Source organism: Barbus barbus (assembly GCF_936440315.1).
Source record: "Barbus barbus genome assembly, chromosome: 45".
NCBI lineage: Eukaryota > Metazoa > Chordata > Actinopteri > Cypriniformes > Cyprinidae > Barbus > Barbus barbus.
Genome location: NC_136723.1, coordinates 15,415,973 through 15,437,401, shown reverse-complemented (window position 1 = coordinate 15,437,401; position 21,429 = coordinate 15,415,973).

Genomic DNA, 21,429 nt, shown 5'->3' with positions numbered 1-21,429 from the left:
ACCGAACTCTGCAGGTTGGTAGATCTCCCAGAACAGGATTGGTCACCACTGGCCTAAAATGTCCAGTTTTTTGGGCTTTTTTTTCCTGTTGACATGCTCTGTACAGTCCTCATACGTAATATGCATGCATATTTGCTTTGCTTTGACCGTTCTTTGTAGATCCCACTGTCTAATATGCCACGATTGGTCGATTATATGCAATGGCTAAACGCTATTGGTCATACTACTTTTTAGTCATAACCTTCAGCAAGTATAAGAAACTAAGCTAAAACATGGACAGTTTAGGCAATTTCTAAATCCCAGCCAGGACATGTACAGTATAAAGAGGATGCGTGGTCACCCTAGTATCTAGCAAAGGTGTAGTCACATTAGCTATAGTTCAGTGAAATGTTGCAGGTAATAAAGGTTTATTTTCAATATAATCGTAGCTTACACAAAAGTCCTTCTCAAACCAATCAGCTTTCTGTTGGTCGATGAAGCAAATTCACTTGGCTAAATCTGCATGGGGACCTTTTCCGTCCTGTTGCAAAACTACCAAATTTGCAGGTTCCTATTGAAATGGCTGGATTTTGCATACAAAATTTCAGCGAGCAGTAAATCTGTACATTAAATTGATAATTCACCCAAAAATAAAAATTCTGTCATTTATTACTCACCCTCGTGTCATTTCAAACCAATAAGACCTTCTTCGGAACACAAATCAAGATATTTTTGATGAAATCCGAGAGCTTTCTGACCCTGCAATGCAACTGATAAACCACTGATGTCACATGGACTGTTTTAACATTGTCCTTACTAGGGATGCAACGATACCATTTTTTCAATCCAATCCTATCTTTATCAATGTAGGATTTCTATACCTCTGTGTGTTGACCTGATCGTCACTCTTGCGTGTGTTAAACACAATCTACTAAATATAACTTCATTCTAATGAAAAATAACTAATTAAAAATCTAGTGAAATGCTACACATTGCTCTTTGTATTGTTGAACAATACATTAATGAAAAGAAGTAAATGTATTTATATTTAAATATAAACTATACAATTAAAAGACAATTATTTTAAATAATTCCTATCAAACATATGTTGCTGCCTCCATTACTGTGCTATACATTATAGTACAGAACAACAAACGCTATAAATAATCTTTCATTGCACAAAAGTATTATAATAAGAAAAGCTCCAATACAGAGCGACACAAAGGCGCTTATGCACATCCTGTGCGCAGAATGATGCGCTTGAAGCAACACAGAGTCACAGCTCGCAGGCTGCGCATAAGAAGTTCAAAGCAAAAAGGAAAGAGATATTGATGCGTAGTTTATTAAATCTGTGCGATAGTTTGAGCCTTTTCTTTTAACAGTGTTAAATCTCAGTTATTGAGCGCTCTTGAAGAGAGTTTCATCATTTTGACTGTAGTAACCAAACGTGACACACAGTTTGAATGTTGAATGGAGGATGACAGACAGATGCAGTGGAGAGAAGTGTTTACGTGAACTTGAGTTTAACGACTTAAATATTCATCTGTACCTCACATTAAACTATGAAACGGCTTCAGAACACTTGGACTTTGACTTTATGGTGCTTTATAATGTTTTTGTGCTTTCGTGGAGCTTAACAGTAACACACAATAGTATACGCACAATATCGGATTTGGATCGGTCTCGTCTGACCGATACCTGATCCGCAGAAAATGCCAGTATCGGAGCCGATACCGATACTGAGGCCCTGTTTACACTAGTGTGTTTTTGTTTTAAAACTGTGTTTTAGAATGAGAACGATCAACGTTTACACTGCTGTTTCCGCTGCGTTTCAGAAACGATCTCCGTTTACACTGCACAACCGAAAACGCATGTCACATGACCATTCGTGCAGGTACAATCATAGATATGTATATGTAGATTCCCTATATTATTTAGATGGCGGACGCATCTGCGTGCTTGGAGCGGTCGAATGGGGAATCTACCTGTACCTATGGGTACAATAATGAGCCTGATGTTATTGTTTACACGGTCATCAAGGATATGCAGAGCGAATGTGGGCAGCCACGCCATCGTTTTCAAAAGTCTCCGTTTTGGTCCGTTTATACTGAAACGCAACTCCGGAGTTTTCCAAATAAAATGGGGTCTGCAGCGTTTTCAAAAGTCTCCGTTTTCGACCTCGAAAACACCGGAGTAGTGTAAACGATAGGCATAACCTTAGCAAAAGTTATGCGTTTTAAAACGAAAACGCACTAATGTAAACGGGGCCTCGTATCGGATCGATGCATCCCTAGTCCTTACTACCTTTCTGGGCCTTAAATGTGGTAGTTGTGTTGCTGTCTATGGAGGGTCAGAAAGCTCTCAGATTTCATCAAAAAATATTTAAATTTGTGTTCCGAAGTGTGTTAAACTTGAATAATTCAGTGAATAATTATTATATAAGTATAAGTATTATTATATAATGCGTAAATTTCTTATTTGGAGTCTAATCCTAGTGAAAAATAAATATAATTAATTGCATTTCAAATATATTTATTTCTTGATAAGTATACTAAAAATAGATTGACATGTCTATACTAACTTTTTTTTTTTTAAGATGAGACTTTCTTTTTGGGCAAACCAAAGAAAATGGGAGGTATGAATTGAAACATCCAGTATGTTTCTGCTAACAGGTGCTGAAAGGGCAGAGTTTACAAACACAACTTTTGCCTACAGCACAAATGTTATAATGGTGGATTTGCAAATAAAACAATTTAATTTGTTAAATATTGAAGTAATACTTCAGTAATTTATTTTAGTTGAATCCTTTACATGCATATGTGCAGCTTTACATACATTTGTGACCCTGGACCAAAAAAAACAAAAACAGTCTTAAGTAGCACAGGTATATGTGCAATAGCTAAAAATACATTGTATGGGTCAAAATTATAGATTTTTATTTTATGCCAAAAATCATTAGCATATTAAGTAAAGATCATGTTCCATGAAGATATGTTGTAAATTTCCTACCGTGAATGTATATAAACTTAATTTTGATTGGTAATATGCATTGCTAAAGGACTTCATTTGGAGTTTAAAGGCGATTTTTCTCAATATTTGGATTATTTTTCAGATTCCAGGTTTTCAAATAGTTGTATCTCAGCCAAATATTGTCCTATCCTAGCAAACCATAAATCAATGCAAAGCTTATTTTAAAAAAATTGACCCTTATGACTGGTTTTGTGGTCCATAGTCACATATAGAAAGTAGTTACAAAAGTAAAGATATGTAAACAACATACAGTCATGGTCAGAATTATTGGCACCCTTGGTAAATGTGATCAAAGACAGCTCTGAAAATAAACCTGCATTATTAATCCTTTTGATCTTTTTTTTTTTTTTTTTATCACAAAAAAATTAAATTTCATTGAACTAAAACAATTGAAAATGGGGGAAAATCTCATTCTGAAATAAATGTTTTTCTCAAATACACGTTGAACACAATTATTGGTACCCCTAGAAATTCTTATGAGTAAAAGATCTCTGAAGTATATTCCCATTCATATTCACAATTTTGAGCACTCCAGGGTGATTATGAACATGAAATTATCCAGCCATGGCTTCCTGTTTCACAGAAATATAAATAGGAGGGAAAACAAAGCCCAAATTCCCTTAATCATCCATCACAATGAGAAAAACCAAAGAATATATTTCTGATGTGCAGCAAAAGATAATTGAGCTTCACAAATTAGTGAAGTGGCTTTAAGAAAAGAGCTAGAGCAGTGAAAATTCCCATTTCCACCATCAGGGAAACAATTAAGAAATTCCAATCAACAGAAAATGTTACGAAACTGCCTGGAAGAGGACATATGTCTATATCGTCCTAATGCACTGTGAGAAGGAGAGTTTGAATGACTAAAGACTCTCAAAGGACCACAGCTGGAGAATTGCAGAAAATAGTTGAGTTTCTGGGTCAGAAAACCTTAAAGAAAAATTGTCAAACAGCACCTACATGTTGTTTGGGAGGTTTCAAGAAAAATTCTCCTCACTCATCCAAAAAAAACTCCAGCGTATTCAGTTGTCAGACACGACTGGAACTTCAAATGGGACAGGCTTCTATGGTCAGATGAAACTAAAAAATGAGCTTATTAGCAGCAAACACTCAAGATGGGTTTGGTGAACACAGGAATAAAAAGTAACCCATGTGTATAATATACTACTGTATTTTTGTCATTTTGTTGGGTAGAGAGCGGAGATTCGCCAGATGGATGCTAGGCAACGGCATTCGAAATCCGTGCTGACAAAGCTTCACGAGCGCGCCGGCTCGCTTTCCCCATCTGCGCGTCCTCCTGAAGCGTTTGGCCAGAGCTACGGCTCCGCCAACTACAATGTCCAGCAAAACGTCCGAGTAGTCAAAATTCGGTAAAAGATTTTGTGGTGTGTTCTGCCAAATGTTCAGCAGGTCATCCCTGGTAAAACTGAAGAGCAATGCACAGTAGCTGCCATCTGCGGCGCCATCTTCTGGCATCTTCTTTTTTCTGTGCACGTGTGTGGCAGTGACCCGGGTTCGAATCCAGTCCGCAGTGTTTCCTTCAGCCAATGTTCAAATGTCTGTGTCCAATGTTCCACTGACGTCCTCTGGATAATTGAGTTGGCTGGTATGCTGAGGGTGTTAGTAAAAGGCAATTTCTTAAGCTGTGCTGTTATTTATAAAGGTTAATTTATTGCATTAGAAGCACACAATAATTGTGCCATTAGCACACTTCAAGTATACTTGGAATGTCATTGCAATGCATTTTAATGTCACTAAAAGTAAGGGATAATATGACCTCAGTTTGTTATTAGTATAATATTAATATATGTTCAACACTCTTACAGTGTAATTGAATTGCATTTGTAATGTCACCAAAATACATTTGAAGTTTATGATGAATTAATTCTGCATTTCAAAAATTAAATAAAAAAGTGGATATTTCAAGTGTACTTAAGTATATTTGGAATAGTTCCACTTAAGCACAAACAAGTATATTTATTACAAATTTAGTTGAACTTCAGCACTGCTTTTGCACAACTAAAATACATTTAGTACAAAATTAGTTGTTCCAATTTAACAGACTTTAAGTATACCAATTTATAGTGTGCCACACATATATTTAGTTATACTTAAGTACATACAAATAAATTGTACTTAAGTATACAATCACTAAGGAAGTGCTGTGCAATAGCTACTTTTAGCAGCACATCATGCCATATGTGGCTTCCATGATCCAGATGTGACGTGAACGGCTATTGGAGAAAAAAGAAGATGATGGGGATGAAAGTGAGAATTTCAGAGCCTATTTTTTTACACATTTAATCAGATAAAGTGTTCATTGACTTTGCAATAATCAACAATGTGCTTGCTTGTGTTTCTGATTAACTGTGATAGTATTGGAGAAAGATCTATCAAGTTGCACATAATGGACTTAAGTGGTTTTCTACGCTTGTTAATTTACAAATGTTTTTACACAACGTCCTTGGATAACGTTGCTTTTGGGATGAATTCTGTATAGATTAAGTGCAATTAACATGCTACTAATCTTCTACTAAGTGCTTTGGGAGCCCAGCCAAGGTTGATGGATGTATTTGTAAAGGCATGAATGATAACATCAGATCAAAAGGTTTACATTTTATACACAAACATGTGAATAGTCATGTTGTTTCTTACTTAGAAAGTGATATATCCTATGGAAAAGGCGGCAGGAAAAAAAATCAATCTGCAATTGTCACATTCCAGAATGTCTCATACATTTGTATGTCTTTTTGTACTTCATTCTGGATGGACAGAGATGTTACCTAGCAACTGTGCTGTCTGAAAGGCGCTGCAATATATGGTTGTGTGAATTGCTTTAATTGTTAGTATTGGGGAAGTACAGCCAATTGGTGAAAAGTAGCACAAAGACAGTTTTTCAGCTGAGACACTAGAGATAAAAGACATGTACAGGGATTTGATATGACAAGGATTTTGTTTTGAAACCACTGATGGGTTTAAAGGCAAGATGGTTTATGATGAATAACACAATGATGCCCAAGGACTAAAATAAAAGCCAAGGCACAACTGGGATGAAAAAAATGAAACTACATTTTAAATAGATGAATTGTTGTGCATCAGCACTCACCTTGATGATTTACTTGAGTTTTAGGAGATACTGTATGCATTTAAAATGTAATATTTATTTATATAACAATAATATTTAATATATATATATATATATATATATATATATATATATAATTTATATAACAAGAATAACAAATAAAAAATAATGATGACTAGGGATGCAAAGGGTAAATTTCTGGAAATTTTGGGGAATTTTGAAAGTTTCTGGAATTTGCAATTTATTTGATGACTCATGCTGTACTAGCCTGATTTCTGTCCAATCAGATGCTCTCTAGAATGATAATCTAGAATGCACCCCCAATTCCAACTGCAACTGACTATAAAGCAAAGTTAATGACTGTGACACAACCAAATTTTATTGGAAATTTTAAAAGAAAAGTGATGAGCCATTCAATGCGTCCTGCCTCCACTTCCTGTTTCAAAAGGAAATATGTCAGCACAGGAGTTTTTATGAAGCAGAACACATTGAAACACACATTTAAAAATACTTTGCAACCTGTTGAAGTTGCTGTACTATATCAAATAACCTTTTCCTTCACTCTCGTTGCTGATTTCATGGTTAATTGATATTTTAATAATCTTAGAAGGTGACTGCAGTCCAGACAATTAGTTCCAGTCTTTTTGACGCCATGTTATTGAAACACATGCTCAATGTGTTTTTTGACATTGCATGTAATCAGTTTGTTCTTCGGGTGCCATCTAATTATATTTGGGAGATGCATTCTTTTAAAAAGAAACTCATAACAGAAGTATTTACAACCAGAGAAACACTGTTGGAATAAACACCCTTTTTCTCTTAAAAATGTCATTGGGGTAAATATTGTGACCCTTGTGCTGTAAATTGCAGTATGATGGGCCTTCATATTAACATTTTGCACCATTTGAATATGTATCAGTGCTGCGCCTCTAACTGGTGGTCTTGTTTGTTTAAGTAGTCCCGTGATTAGAGATGCACCTCAGGTTAATGAGAAATGTAAGCTGTTTATGCTGTAGTGTGCGTGATTAAATTCAAGTGGGCTGCCGTAATGATTTTTTGCCTGCTTCCAAGTGCATAATCTTGCTATGATAGAGGTACACACCAAGAGAGAGATGATTATTAGATCTCACTCAGTGCTGTTGATGTGCATTGAGATTATTTGTTTTGTGATCGCTTCTTTGCATTTGTTTGAAAAGATGCGGACATAGGTAACATTCATTTTGCGATTATGTTGTGCTTTGTCAGTCAAGTTGGTGTTGATGCATTTGTGTTTGCCTTTCCTAAAAGGACAGAAATTATTAGGTTGTTTGTTATTTGGTCTTATTAAACCTTATTAAAACGTTTGGCATTAACTTTTATTATTATTTCTTAATACAGTTTCCACAAAATATTAAGCAATACAACAGTTTTCAAAACTGATAATAATAATAAATTAGAATGATTTCTAAAGGATCATGTGACACTGAAAACTGAAGTAATAATGATGAAATTTACTATTTACATTTTAACAGTTATTTTGTGTTGTAAGATTTCACAATCACTGTTTTCTGATTTTCCTCTTTCAAAAGCATTTTCAAAAAATCCACAAACTTTTGAAAGTTGAGATGTACTGTTTTTTTTTTTGTTTTTTTTCACAGCAGTATGAGAGAATGATACCTAAATTAGTCATTTGAGACAATTGCAGGTTGCCGTAATTGTGTATCTGTATGTGTTGAAGCCAACTGCTTCCTCTCTTTCCTCTTACTTATCTGCCTGCAGGGAGACTTGGAAGAGGCTCCATTCCCAGATTTAGTTTTACGTCATCTTCACACACCTCTTTGAATTACTGTTCTCACCATGCCTGCTTTATCAGCAACAAGTAACGCCAGCAGACTGGGGATGCAGCTTATTTCGGATGTCACAGTCAAAACGCAGCCTTGAGAGTAAACAACATCAACTAGAGCTGACAAAAATAAGATATGGAAGGGGGATCTGGCCTGCTGAAATGTTTTTCTTATGTGTCAAAATGAGATTTCAGAAGTTCCATCAGCTCGTCGTCAGGTGTTTTTGATCACTGATTGTTAACAGAGGAATCACTGTTGGGAGCCATACATGAAAGAGGATGCTGTCTTTTTCCCTCCAGCGGAGGAACGAGCAAAATGTTTACATTCTCACAGCTGTGATCATACCGTGTCTCAGACAGACTTAGTCTAACCAAAAGTATATCAATAAAAGCTTTGACACAGTGGTAGTTCCAATAGTGAAAAAAATCTTTGTTTCAAACTAGGGTTGTAACGGTATGAGATTCTCACGGTATGATAATCTTCTCAGAAAATATCATGGTTTCACGGTATATATTAAACAATAATTCTTATCAGCAACAATGACTCTTAAAAGAATAAGAACAAGTTATTTGAGTGAACAAATCATTTATATTACAACAAACTTGAAATGATTTTAATTAAAGTACTGAAGTCTAAAGTTCAAGTTTATTTGTATAGCGCTTCTTACGATACAAATCGTTGCAAAGCAGCTCTACAGGAAATTAAGTTTCCACAATATATTTATATATTGCAGAACCTTAATATATTTAACTTATGGCAAAATTTGATAATTCTGTATGTTGTCTGAACGTTTGCATCCTCTGAGGGGTTGGCATCATCTTTTCTCAGGTGTTCGGTCATCTCAGATCATTTAAGGGTTGGATCCAGACTGAAGCTTCTGTAACTCCTAGTTACCACGAGATGTTAATCAGAGAAACAAATAGAGACATAATTAGTGTAGCTGCTGTTCCATCGAAGCAAAAATGATTTGTTCAACCCAAGCTAAAGAATAATAATAATGTACATTTGATCAGATATAACTGCAATACAAGATTATAAGAAGCATTATGTGAATGCTTGGCTAAAGAAATGTATCTTTAATCTAGATTTAAACAGAGAGAGTGTGTCTGAACCCCGAACGTTATCAGGAAGGCTATTCCAGAGTTTAGGAGCCAAATGTGAAAAAGCTCTACCTCCTTTAGTGGACTTTGCTATCAAAAGTCCAGAGTTTTGTGACTTTAGGGAGCGGGTTGGATTGTAGCGTGGTAGAAGACAAGTTAGGTACGCAGGAGCTAAACCATTTAGGGCCTTATAGGCAAGTAATAATATTTTGTAAATGATACAGAACTTAATAGGTAGCCAGTGCAGAGACTGTAAAATTGGGGTAATATGATCATATTTTATTGACCTGGTAAGAACTCTAGCCGCTGCATTTTGGATCTGTAGCTTGTTTATTGAAGATGCAGGACAACCAGCTAGCAGTGCATTACAATAGTCCAGTCTAGAGGTCATGAATGCATGAACTAGCTTTTCTGCATCAGAAACAGGTAGCATGTTTCGAAGCTTGGCAATGTTTCTAAGATGGAAGAATGCTGTTTTTGTAACATGGGAAATATGATTTTCAAAGAACAAGTTGCTGTCTAATATAACACCCAGATTTTTGACTTTAGAGGACGCGACAGTGCATCTGTCAAATTGCAAATTGTAATCCAATAGATTCTGTGTACTGTTTTTTTGGTCCAATAAGTAATATCTCTGTCTTATCTGAATTTAATAGGAGGAAATTATTAGTCTCACTTCTGAAAAAAACGAAATAATAATAAATTTTATTTAATTTAAAAAAACTATTAAAACATAAAGCTGTACACCTTATGTATATCTATTTCATACTTTAACATTTTCATTAATGTTTTAAAATATTGTCAAATGAAAAACTCCTTTTATTTTTTGCCAAGTGCTGCACAAAAGAGGTAGGCTATACTAAGTTAAAACATGGACAAACATGATATTCCAAAGCAATTATGTTTAAATAAAGTATATTATAAAGAATATTATTATTGTTGTTATTATAACTTTGAAGTATGTTGTACAATGTACAATATATTTCTGTCATAATTTCAAGTTAAACCGAACTTTTATTTTGATGGGTTGTAGCGGACCTTTGAGTTTCAAAGTGTATTTGACAATGTCTCAAATAAAACTAGAAAATGTTTATTTAAGTTTTCTCTCAGAGCAGCTCTGATGATGTTCATGTTTATGGAGACGCTGAAATCACCATTAGTGTAATACGTACTTCAGTATGTAGTAGATAAAACGGTGCCACTCAGAGACATGCAGAAACAAGCAGATTACTTATAGGCTTATAGCCGTCTCTTTTCGCTTTATTATTCACAGACACATATCATATCTGCTTTTGATTTATTCATCCATCAGATTGCACGTTTTACGTGACATCCTCATTATACTGTAAATTCCATGTTCAAGACTGCACCGGGATTCCCTCTGCATCACGGAAATCATACGGCCATAACTTAAAACTTGTTATTAATACAACACACCTTTATCTGCACAGAGGGATAGTGTCCGCGAATGTGAGTGAAGATGTTGGATGCACTGCCTGCTTTTGCAGCTACTTTGCATCCACTTTTGTGGCAAATTGGATCCGTCCCCAAGGACAACCCCTTGAAATTTGTTTTTTATATCCGACGTATTCCCATACTGCAGATTTATATTTTTTCGGCAGGGGATGAAGATGAGATATAATCTCTGTCTCTGCCATTTTCTCCGCTGCATGTGCATATAAGCAGCCAAGTGAATGCAGAGTGAAGCAGCTGAGCAGAAATAAGTTGCATATGTACGGGTGAGATTTTAATTTTTTTTTAAACGTAGATGTGCAAATATTTACGGTATGATAACCGTGCACGTTCAAACCGTGATAGACCGCCATACCGGTATACTGTATAGTTACAACACTATTTCAAACCCTTGTTTTACAATTTCTAAATATGTTTTTACATTTGGCACATTCAATACGTTAGACATACTTTAGTGTCCTATTTCTTTTTTAAAGCATTACAGACATAAATGCATGTTAAAACATTTAAGTCATGACAACTCTCGGGATAGATTGTAAAATCTATATTAATGTAAATAGAATGCACAGAGGTTTGTACTACATCTGCTACAATGCTTCTGCTAAATGCTCAGACCATAAAATTAAAAGGAAAAATGCTGCTGCTATAGAGAGAGGAAGATCCCTGGTAGCAGATCTAGACAGGTGGTGCTAGGGAGGCGGTGGGCTAAGATGAGGACATGCAGAGCATGTAGACATAGCATTCATTGAATAAGCCCTGGTTATAGAGGTAAATGGTAATGAGTATGTGAATTCGATTGGCTGGCCTGGGAACATTAAATTGAATGAACCAATTAGAATGCAAGTCAAGTCTCATGTCTGAAAAGTTCATTTTAAATAAAAAATGTAGGTATGCATATATTTATTTTATTTATATTTTTTTATTTATTTTTTTTAAATGTTTCGAACTATCGAATGTTTATTTCTATTGGAAAGGCAGCAGTTAAGGTTAATTCAATATGAAAAGTGATAAAAAAAAAAAATCTTTCAATTTACGGAAAGATTTGGATAATTTTAAATTTGGAAAATGGAGCATTTTCAATAACTACAAACCTAGACTAAATATTCAACCCTATTATCCTGTTTTTGTTGTTGATTGCTGTTTATTTAAAGTTGATTTATTATAAGCTAGAAAACAACAAAATCACTCAAATTGGGGTTTTAATCTGCATTTAGAACTGTATTTCTGTAGAAAACTTTAATAACTGGGTTTAACAAAATCCTCAAAGCAATGGCCTGAAATGGTATTCATTTTATAATAATTGGCCAGTTTCTTTTAAAGATGTGCATACCACGACTCAAACAACTTAACTGTGATATTGTGATAAAAGAAAAACGATACAAGTTCCATTTTTCATGCTTTTATATTTTATGTAATATTTTATCCAGTGTGTGTGCATGTGTGTGTGTATATATATATATATATATATATATATATATATATATATATATATATATATATATATATATATATATATAGATAGATGTGATAGGGACATAAAATGTACTAAGAACCCTATGCGTTAATATTCATGGAGACTCTCAATTTGAAAAAAATTGTCATCAATTGGAACTGTTGACCCATAGTCTTTCCTTGAACGCAGACATTTCATTATAATTCCTTGTTTTCAAAATGACAAACCCTCATAATTCCTCCAGTACCTTTGAATCATATTGAATTTAAATTATGCTTGAATCCAGGAGTAACCAGAGAGACGGGGCTTCAAAGAGTGGAGATAATTACTTGTGTTATCACTGCTGAAACAGACAAATCAATCCCCGCCTGAAAGCTTGGACAATTAGCTTCGTTATTGAATTCATGTAGATGAGGCCTCTCAAAAATCTATGCCATTGTAGATGTCAAGTACCAACAAATTGAGGACTTGACAAAATATATTATTGGCTGGAACCGGTAAGTAAATGGAGGGTAAATGAAACGCAAGTGGGACATTTAATCGTTTTGATAAAAACTCATTTCACTTAGCCGCATTTCATTTTAGACACTTGATATTCCGATAGCATAAAAAGACAGCATTTTTTGAGTCTGCGGTAAGAAACTGAATGAAGATTTGTATGTCTGTGTCAAGTCACTCATAAGTTGTTACAGGAACAAATTATGGTATTTAGATGTTTGAAGGGATAGACTTGACTGAAGTGCTCTTTGACAACCTGTGCTGCGTTTGGAGCAGTCTCGAGGAACATTTCGCATTCAGTCTTTTTTTAACTCACCAAAGAACGTTTTCATGCTTGTGTGCGCAAGAGATATTAATCTCGAGTGACTGTGTCATTGTGCGCTCTTGAAACAGTTCCTGTACGCTGCAGTTCAGTGGCGCTGAAAAGACCAAACTCACCTGTTTCTGCTGTTTCCTTTCTGTAGATCAGATGAAGATGGAGATACGCTGGCGTTCCTCTCCCAGGCTGGTTTGGGTTGGTTTGGTACTGATCTAGTTAATGTTGTGGCTTGACTAACAAAGGCTTGGTGGTTAACCTTGTCAAGAGATCTTGTTGAGACACCAATGCATACAATTTTCCAAAAAGCACAGAATATGCTGGTGAAAGTATATTAATAAAGATAAAATAAATATAAGATGGTACAGTTTATTATATTTATAAAAGCCTGTTTCCACTCATTAATTAATTAATTAATTATCAAATGATTAATTTGTAAATAAGTAAATGTCATTCAGTTTTTTTTTCTTTAATATTTTTGTATTTTCTGTCATATCTTACACCGTGACTTTATTTCTTATAACTGCAACTTTATACTACACCATTCAGAAGTTATTTTATTTATTTGTTTGTTTTTAAAGAAATTCATATTTAATTTAGCAAAGATGCTTTAAATTGATCAGAAAAGATAGTAAATACAAATACATTTATAATGTTTGAAAAGATTTCCATTTCAAATAAATGCTGTTCATCAAAGATCAAAGATCCTGAAAAAATTTCCACAAAAACTCAATTTTCAGCATTGATAATAGTACTAATAATATTCATATATGTTTCTTGAGCAGCAGATCAGCATATCAGAATGATTTCTGAAGGATCATGTGACACTGAAGACTGGAGTAATGATGCTGAAAATTCAACTTTGCATCACAGGAATAAATTACATTTTTGAATATTTTCAAATAGTAAATAGTCAGTTTAAATTGTAATAAGATTTCACAATGTTCTTGTTTTTACTGTATTTCTGATCAAATATTTGCAGCCTTGGTGAGCATAATAGACTTATTTTAAAACATTTTTAAAATCTTACCAACACCAATTATTTTTTTATGTATATTTCACAATAAAACAAATCCATCTTAATTACAATTTTATAGTTTACATTTTGGGCTTTTGTTATTTTTAAACTATTTTTAAAAAGTAAATATTTCTAAAATTAAAGGTGGTAAGTTACTTCAGGAAATAAATACCTGCACAAAAGCCAAATGTTTCATAAAGAATTTTAGCTATTTATACTAAAGTAAAACAATAATAATAATAATAATAAATGTCTTCTGCCAGTTTATTTTGTAAGATCTGGATCATTCTAACTACTTATTCAAGAGGCAGCAATTTACACATATTTCCTTATTTTAAAAAAAAGGGAAAAAAAATCCATATGCTTCAAGCTCTTTACACTCTCTGTTGCTTTGTGAGCAGACAATGTACTTCTCCATTCCCCAGAGGAAGATTATAATAATTTATATTAATCTACCAGCGAATCAGACTCATCTTGCACTGAACAGGGCAAATCCAGTCTTAAATTGACATGTCCCTGAGGAAATTTCTGCAATCTGAACTGCGATTCACCACTCTCTAGACTCTCGTTTCCCACTTCATTCACTTTTCCACTTTCTGATTTGACAAGGACTAACGTGAGCTTTCCACAATTCAGTTGAGACATTTTGCAATCATAGTTTTCCCACTATCTGCTGTGCTAATATGAGCTGGTAAATAAGCTTCATTAGTAACATGTTTGTTTATTACATGTTGTATTATCACAAACAGCAGACATTGCCTCTAGGCAGTTCTCACATGTAACAATTTATGTAATCAAGCAAGTTCAGTTGCTGTCTCAGTGAGCACAAATGTAGGCATGGATTTTCACACCATAGGTTAACTGTCATTTATGATGTCATTTATCATAAAAGTGCTATAATAATGGAGTTTCGAATGTGTTGTAAAACCAGAAAATTAGTAAATAGTGTTTTTCCCTATGGCCTATGTTTATGTCAGCATATAGCCAAACATACAACAACTTTTACTTTAGAAAGATTAGTGTTTAATGCAACGGTTGCATCGTATTTGTTTGGTTTGAGTTTTGTGTTGTCAATTATTTTCTCATTCAAATTTTTGGGGGAGTCATTGCTATTTTTCTTCTTCTTCTTCTTCTGTCTTCGTCAGAGAAATTGCTACTGGAATCCTTATCCCAAACAAATCCAATATTAAGTTAAAGATGCTTGTACCTTTAGTGTTGGCAGACAGCTTCTTGTAGACTTTCAACAGATCTCAGCTGTTCTTTCATAATGAACTGTGACACCATAACTACATGGTGATAACTAACTACAGTTGTTCTCAAGTGAGGTTGGATCAAATTATCAGGTTTTCTTGAGGATGATTGAGGGGCTGTTTCAGCTGTTTCAAGCACTATGTCTAAAAAAAACTGCATTAAAATAATCATACCTGTACATTCTTAACCCTTTAAAGCTTGACATATGAAATAATAGTTAACAATTATACTTTTTATGGAACAGTTGAATCTTTACCCAAAATATTTATACAATACCTTAGACAAAAAATGGCATATGTATTTTTGTTGAGTATTATATTTGATGCACTGCTTTTATGGCATGCATTGTATGAAAATATAGAGCTCATATTTAAGGGGGGGGGGGCACCTCAAACTAAGCAAAAAGATATGCTATTTGGTGCCATTGCTGATATTTATATGGCCAAAATGTAAGATGAAATTTTGATGGCCTGTAATGTAAATCAATTAGATATTTATAACATTATGCATATAAATACTAGTTGTCACTCTATCTCGCAATAATATGTCTTAGTAAGATAATACTATGCAATGCAATGATGACTGAGAAAAGTCTGATCATATTTGATTTGATACATTTTAACATGATTTTTCATGTGTGTGTGTGTGTGTGTGTGTGTGTGTGTGTGTGTGTGTGTGTGTGTGTGTGTGTGAGTGTGTGTGTGCGTGTGTGTGCAGTACCGCCACTACCTATACGCAGAGTACACAGTTTGCGTAGGGCACCAACATCCCAGTTGCTCAAAAAAAAAAACGTGATGCGCCATTCCCGCACCCGCGCTGCGACCGCTCGCACCTCATGTTTGCGGCTGAATGCAAATGAGTATTATTGATGGACAAGTATGCCTGTGAAAAGACTTCAGCAATCCGCCGCCAAGAAAAGAAAAAACCAAGGAAAAAAAAAAGATGTAAAGGAATGGTTCTTGTAGCCATGGTAAACACAAAGTAACCATGGTTTTGTTACTTTAAATAATAATTTACAAAGAAGTATAAAGATATTTTTTGTGGTTATAAAAATAAACCTAAGCCAACAACAGCCTTTAAAATGCACTATATAAAATCAATGAGGCCCCTGCTGAAAAAAAACAATAGAACCATCACAGAAAGTTCTAATACCATCACAAATACCATTACAAATCATCAACTTTTAACATTTAAAACCATTAAAAAATGGTTTTCTGTAGTGTGTTTTGGGACATATTCCATTAGGATTTATTGGTTTTAACAAGCCACCAATAGAAGGTGATCAATTACCAGTAGAGACCAACAGGGTCCATTACAGTTTTCATTAAAACCAATACAAGTCCCATTATAACCAGTAAAACCATTACAAATTCTATTGCGTCTATTGTTTTTTTCAACATTACATGTTATTACAAATGCCTGTAAAGGGAGCCAAAGGCCTGGTAATTGCTGCTGTTACACTTACGGGACGATCATATCCTTGTTTAATAGGCTATTGACCAAACATTTAATTCAAATATCCACTTAATCTTTCATTGTTGGCCACCTTTTTGCTATAGATGACACAGCCTCTATATTTCTTCAACAAAAACATGTGGACATCACAACCCTTATAGTTTTATCGTAGTTCAACTGCTTAATTTTCTCTTGCGTGATTTCTGAATGCTTGAGATTAAATCAATCAGACAACTGTATTACTGCCATAGGTAAGTGTCTAGAGATACAATTGTAATTTGTAAATAATGTAATTTAATTACAAGTTATTGATTTATTTATTTACTTTTATTTAGGTTTTTTTTTTGTTTTTTTCCATAATATTTGAGGGAGGGGGCACAACAATACAATCCTGCTTAGGGCACCCATTTGGCCAGCAGCAGCCCTTTTTGTGTGTGTGTGTGTGTGTGTGTGTGTGTGTGTGTGTGGTAATCAAGTAAACCTAAATTGCTTCAGCCCAGTAAATCATCTTGAAATATTAGTTGATGTTGAAATATTACTAACACTATAAGAGGTATTTTTACATTTACTTTATAAAAACCATAAAAGATTTCACAGCAAAAAGGTGGACATTTTTACACTTATAATCTTTTACTTGCTAAAAAGTATAAACTATCAATACGACGACATAAGGCATGTAGTAGATTACATACAGTAGCTTTTCAGCAAAGTTTTGATCATATTAATAGTTAAGAGGCTTAAGAAACTTGTGTATCAAATATGATACTAGACTTTATAGGGTTCATGTTGTTTATCGTAAACTGTATCTAAACCTCTGACAGATTGTCCCTAATGAAACTTTAACATGGCTGATAGATTATTGACATTTGCTCATAATAGAAACACTCTGAGGTTTAAATTCGCTCCATTTCTCATTGCTTTATTGGCTAAAAATCATCCTGTCCACTTCCCACAAAAACAGGAAGTTCCAGTAAGCTTCTATCAGATTGTCGAAGCCCACAACGGCCAAACTGTCTCGCAATTTGCTGAACAAACAGAAAATAATGGCCGATCTAAATGGCCTTGGGGCAGATAATTGCAATGCTTTGTAATGGCCATTGATTTTTGACTCCCCCTCCAAATGAATGGGATGGCGCAAGGTCTGATTTGGTGTAGGAGTGATACGGTGGACATATGATATGGTTCTTACACACTCCTGCGCCTCACGCCCCCTTCCGATCGATGCTTTTACCAAGGATGTCAAAGACAAGACTGATTGTTTCCCACCCCTGGCTGCAACTGCAAAGAAAATGCCTTTTGTATCGAATCGGCTGTAAAACACGACTCACCTACCTCATCTTCTTATCTGCTCCTGTCAAGTGTGATCCAAATAACGAGTGAGAAAAAGGTTGACTTTTAATTTAACAACTGAACTGACATTAATGTTGAGCAGCTGAGAGAGCGTATGAATCACATTTTGAGGATGTGTTTGTCAAGTGCCGGGAAGGTTGCATTCATTGTGAACGCTATTCCATTGGGTTTCACAATGTATTGTGCAAAACAGGATAAGGAAAGACAACAAATTGGTTTAGAAACGATAGCAGCCCATTCCACGGTCACACAGAATGTCTTGTGGCACTGAATTTGGACTTTTATGTAAATTTGTTGATCCAAACCAATGGCTATTGACACGTATGCAATGTCCTTTTCTCAAAATAGCTTCCATTAAACCCAAGAGTGACAATGTGGACCTGAGCAATTGACGTTGTGATCAAGTTACGATCTGTTCTCCTTCAGAGACATACCAAAGTGAGACCCTGGTGATACAGATCAATTTTTCTAGGTTCATATTTTTCATTTCAGGTCATATATCTTGAGGGAACTGTCATTTGCAATGGGATCAATTGTAATGTTCAAATGCAATGTTTTTTTTTTTTTTGACCAAAGGCCATGCATGAAATCAACTTAATGACAATAGTAATGACAATAAATAGTCAATAGTTTTGACAAATAATTTATTAAAATGTTTTTTAAACATTAAGTGGGGACCAAACATGTGACATCAAGTAAAAATGGTTCACTTTGTTATTAATAAATAGCATTTTTAATAGCAAATTATAATTGTATCAGTTGAGTGAAACATTAAGTGAAATATTAAAAGAATTTAGTTGTTTCAAAATTTCTTCATATTTAGTTTGGCCCCTTTATGTGTTACAGAAGAGGGACTCTTATTGACAGACGTTGAGCATATGGAGTGAAACAGGTAAGTGGAGATTCTTGGATTCTTCAGAGGTCAGGAGGAATGTTAACTTGGATTTCCTTTCTCGACAGAAGACACGGAACAGGAGTTGATCACACACTTCACCAATACTGTGGACAAGGACGAGACTCGGGAGCTGACAGACTTGGGATTGCAGGAAGACACACTTGGGATGAAACACAGCAGGGAAGTAGACAAGACGGTAAGTATCTGGCATAGCGCTAGATTGCAATGGTGGTCCTCTTCGTAGGATCAAGAGCGGACACTGGAGTGTTGTGAGGTGTGTGTATTTGAGGAGTGAGTGATGATTGCCAATGATGATGTGCAGGTGCGGGTGATTAGAATTCAGGTGAGGGAGTGCGCTGTGATTGGCTGGTGACAGAGCCTGGCCAATCTGTGACATTATGCATGGACTTCACCCAAAAAGGAAAATGAATATATCTATATGTATTCACTGTATATATTAATATTTAATTTTGAAATTATTGTAATTGTAAATTAAAATTGTAAATTATTACAGAATTTTCACTATAATGTGCAGCCAAACTTAATATGAACAAATTCAATGTCACAAATTTGCTTATTTGATCGGAGGTCTAGAATTTTAATAGATTTTTTTAAAGCCCGATAAACTTTAAATTGAATGCAGTTTTGATTTATTTTTAATTCTTAATTTTGTTTGTTTTTTTTTTTTAGTCTGATCTTTTCGACCCCACAGTTTAGTTAGTTTTACTTTCGTAATCTCGAAACCTTGGATTTTTGAAGCTTTATTTCAGGCTGAGTCAGTTGCTGGCATTTTAAGGACAAAATATCCCCACTTGTCAAATTTTTGTGAATTTTCTTAAAATGTCACCTCTCTTTCATTCGCTTTCTCTATTTAGCTCACTCTAAAAGTGGCTGAAATTACCCCAGGGCAATCCATCACAAAATCTGAGAGTGTTGAAAACAGTGAGATGAAAGCTCCACACAGAGTTCTCTGAATGTTTTCCTTCTGCATCTTTTTTTTTTAAATTTTTTTTATAAGTACCTTTACTGTAAAATCCTTTGTGTGCACATCCTCACTATTATCCAAGGGGATTTTCAGTAGCTGACCTATTTTAACTCTTTTACATTGATGAAGTCATATTGTGTACTTAATATTTTCAAGAATATTTCAATACAATTCACTGATCTGACGTTTATCGATCAGTCAGCCAAACCACAGGCAATTTTTCCAATGGTGTTGTAAGCAAGATATATTCTAAACACAAGAACAAAATTATATCATAAGAAATCTTGTTTGAAGATAAATTATGTGTTAAGAAAGCTCATTTATACATTGAGAGAGAGGGACAGAGAGATATTATATTCTTTGAACTTATGCAGCAAGAAATACATTTTTATAGGTATATTTTTTTATAAATATATGTCAATATACAATATGTAAAATATAGTTACTAATATTTTAGCAAATATTTTGGCCATTTTTATGTATTTTCAATGTTAATATATTGTCCAAAATATTTGTTTTGAGAAAGAAAGAAATAAAGACATCTTTAAACGTCTTTAATTATTGAAATGTAATATAATGTTATATAGTTGTATTTGAAGGTTTAAACGAAGTATATTTTTTATTTGAAAGATAAATAGCAAGATTTATGCTAAAAACAATAAGATAATTATGTAATAGAAAATAAAGCTAAACAGATAAAATCAAGTGTAGCGTTAGTTCTGGCAGGTCACTCAAGTCAAGCTCGCATCAGCTGACTCAGCTGTTCCCCATCTACCTATAGAAATATTACACCCATCTAAGCATCCATATATATGGTCCGTCAGTATTATCAGCAGTGTTCGCATTGCTCAATATCTAACTACCCTCCTCCATCCCCAACTCCTCCTCTGTCAGTCAGGATCCAGTCTTCTTATTCTCTTTTGAATCAGACTAATTCTCAAATGTATACATAAAATTACTGAACTTTAACAATATCTGCAATACATTGTTGGTTCTGTTCTGTTTACCCTGGGGGTTATCGCTGCTCTCCCTGCTCTCATCCATGCTAGGCTGCATGGATGCGCAGGGAGTTCTTGCCCAGAACAGAACCATACCGCCAATTCAAACTGTATGCTAACTGTCAATCATCTTTGACGATACACTCTAAAAAAAAAAAAAGATGCTATATATCACTAAAAGTGGTTCTATGGCTCGTAATCATAAAGAAACCACTGCTGTATAGCACCACATCTTGGTGCTTCAGTGGTTCTTCACCGGTTCTTTGGCACAACTGAGGTGCTATAGCACCGCTACCATATACAGAACCTGTTAATCTCCTGTATGGTTCTTCAGTGGTTCTTTGGGGTGATTAAGGTGCTATATAGCATCACTGCTGCACAAAGCCCCTTTTTTGAAACAAAGTTTGGTCAAAAAAAAAATACCAGTAGCTTAATACTAATATTCCCAGTATTGACATAGCACTGCTTACCCCTCGGGTCAAGTTGATAGCAGACCCATCTTTCTCCTTGCCTAGAGAACAGATTAGGCACAAAGTGGCACATCTTACCCTGCCCTCCACACATAATGTGCACGCTATCTTCAAAATATGCTAATATACCATAGGATAGCGCTGCATCTGTAGCTTGACAATCCTTTTTGATGTAGACATCAAGAAATGATTAACGCCACTCTCTCACACTAATCGCACATCCAGGGTTCAGCCGTTTAAGCCACAGCGT